The sequence below is a fragment of the Opisthorchis viverrini genome (assembly GCF_000715545.1).
Source record: "Opisthorchis viverrini unplaced genomic scaffold opera_v5_64, whole genome shotgun sequence".
NCBI lineage: Eukaryota > Metazoa > Platyhelminthes > Trematoda > Opisthorchiida > Opisthorchiidae > Opisthorchis > Opisthorchis viverrini.
The window spans coordinates 870,739-873,891 of record NW_008751720.1 but is presented as its reverse complement, the minus strand read 5'-3'; positions in this window follow the sequence as shown (position 1 = coordinate 873,891).

Genomic DNA, 3,153 nt, shown 5'->3' with positions numbered 1-3,153 from the left:
GACAACCATTCTCTGTAGGAAACCCGTGACTAGAAATATATATTGTCAGAAAAGTCTCAAAATTGTAGGTCTGACAGAATGATGAAATGCTCCTTTCCCTGCCTAGAGAAGACATCCATCGAAACGTACTTAAACTGAATTACCTCTAAATAACGCCTCACTAGTAGCCAAATTTCTTCATTACATTTGGAAGCCATGTTCGCGCCATCCTGAAAAGTGAGGAAATAAGGGAAGGCAAGTGAGCACCGGAAATTACGTAGTTCAGTCTAGTTTCATGACATTTATCTAATGGAATGCAGTTATCTTGAACGAATTTTCGGAGCAGTGATGTTTAAGTACGTAGACGAAAGAACCTACGTGCGAGAATCTTTCACGTTAACTGAATTCGAATCATCACTTTCCTCGAAGAAGTGATCTCTTCGCGATAAAAGGGGAATAATTCTCGAGTGATAGAAAAAAATCGTTCAGCTGTAGCACCCTTCGAGTGCTTAGCTGCCATACCAAGAGAAGGAGACACGACGACTCAGATACTGCCAAGTTGCTAAAGAATACACAGGATAAATCCAGATGCACAAGTCGGTTTCAAACTAAGGACCTTCCTATCAGTAAATTCGCGCTCTGACCGCTGAGCCATCTTGCCCTCGCCTCCACTACTCATCACACTAAGTTGCTGCAAGTATGCCGGAGCCCTACACTGAAATTGGTGTGGATAACCCCCTTGAAATTAGTGTAAGTTTGGAGCGGCCTACAACAAAATGAGATCATAGAAGATAGGGTGTGTCAAGACCTGTCAGGGACATCTAGTCCTTACACAAAGAACTAGTCGCACGAAATCAATCAATCGAATAAGCGTCGTAACTTAAGGCTTTTTGCTTTCGAAGAATTTCCTCGAAATTTGCTCTTCAGTTTCTCTTTTCCCTCACAGTTAATCCGTTGAGTGCGTCATTTGGTACAAGTCGTGAGAGCTCTTGGAGGGAATACCTGTTAAGTGGACCCCAAAGATGTCTATTTCACTCATTTTGTCTTCAACTAGCGTCGAATCCTTGTCTTTAAACTTGTCGATCCACAGAATGATATGCAGGAAGTGAAACGCTTTCATGCGCTTGTAATGCTAGCCAATCGGACTATTTTCCTCGCATTTACTTTGGACTCGGTTGTGTGATGAACGATGGAATCGGAATGAGTACTTCCCCTTTTCGGCTGCCTCCATGGTTATAGTGATCTTATTCAGCGTTTACTTTCTTCACTTGCCCGGTGGTACTTCCGCAAACCTTTGCTCAGTACCCTGCATATATTTTACTTCCGGCGAATTGGCGCTGGACGGATTTTATGAGTAGATTTTCTCTCCCGTTTTGCATCAAACGTGACTTGTCATCTCTTATTCTGACAAATTTTCATGTGCCAACCGTGAACCGAATCGATAATATTCGTAGATACACTGACTCTACAGATAGGCCTCGCCCTGAAATTCGCGTATCTTATAAACCACCAAATAACTCATTTGTTATTTTTGACGTTGCTCTACGGCCTACAAGCACAGATGTCTATGAGCATTACACCGTACCAGATAGTGTAGGATTTGTGATAGCATTTGTTGTATCTGGGGCCGGCAGTTTCATGTTTTGGATTTTGAATTTTGCAGACTAGTTTTCATTTCAGGACACTAGTTGGTAATTTCCGTGTATCACGAACGACTTTGAAAAATAGCTTGTTTATTGGTCTCAGAGTGCACTGTGGTGAATTCAGCTAGTTGGATGTACCTGGAATCGGTTCCCGGCTCCAAACTGACTGTTTGTAACAAATGAAAAGGCGACTGAAAATGTATTAGCAGAGACTTGCAAGAGGCACTCATTTCCTGTGGCTGGATGCCCTGAACAGAACTGCTTCCTCCATTACAACGCACTCAAAACTATCTCCAAAGTCGGTGAAACGCAATTTCCCTGCTTCTCTAAACCCATTAAAGCTCATGGATTAATCAGTGCTTCGTATGCTGTCTGTCTCTGACTTCTTACTTTGCAAAAAAGCAGCACAATTTGTATTGTAGCTTCAATTACGAACTTCAATTCTGAACTACATGATTCATCCATTTAGATGCGTTTTCCCTCACCTGATCGGGCTTTACTCACTGATGCTAGACCACAATTTGTATTGTAGCTTCAATTACGAATTTATAATTTTCCTCTGAACTACATGATTCATCCAGTTAGATGCGTTTTCCCTCACCTGATAGGGCTTTACTCACTGATGCTAGAATGCTAGACACGTCTTTTATTTTTCCGTTTGGCTACCTGTCTATAAGTTTTACTGCCCGTCCGTCCATCTGCAAAACTGCCCATCGGTTAATTCATGATTTTCAAGCCTTTTGTTTCAAAATGTCAATAAAAATTATATCCCGGTTTATATCCTAATGGATGATCCTGCATTTTTCGTGACAGCATGTTTTATTTGATCAATTTAGGGTGAATTCAGCTCGGGTTTTTATTCTCTCTTTCTATCCAAAACATGGAGTCTGTAATAAGACTTTCTTCACTTAGAAGAAGTTGATCACCATAAAATCAATCTTGCCATCTTAAGCCAAGCTGTACGAGAATTTTCGAATAACATTGGTCCATCCTCACATTACAGCGAAAGCTAAATGAGAATTACTCCATCAGTAGGGCTGTCGGAGCTTTCTCTGGTACTTAAAACTATGTTTTGGATCTTCTCCAAGTGCGATTAAACGCCAGATTCAGGTAGAAAAAATACCGCTTTCAGCATCTTGTCTGCCATTTTGAGGGTCACTGTATTGCTGTGTGGGTTCTGCAGAATATACACCAATCGATTATTTGACGCTTCCGCCCCAGTTCTATAGAGAAGATAGATGATGCATTGTTGGACAGCCCATAAAGGCCCTCGTTTTTAGCCAGAGCTATCAGCGAAATCCTTCCTGAAGAGATGCCTGCTCTGGTAATATCCTCTCTTCGAAACGAATTGTTCTATGTTTAACAATATGGAACTCTGAGGTGAATTCCCAGTAAAACAACAGTGACCGAAAAACTACCTTTACAACAGATAGCAGGAAGGAACACCGTGAATGAGCCAAAGTTTATGGTCAAAAGATACCCTTGCACGGTGGTGCATGGCGGTAGAAAGCTTCCCGTAACCAGCGCTTAC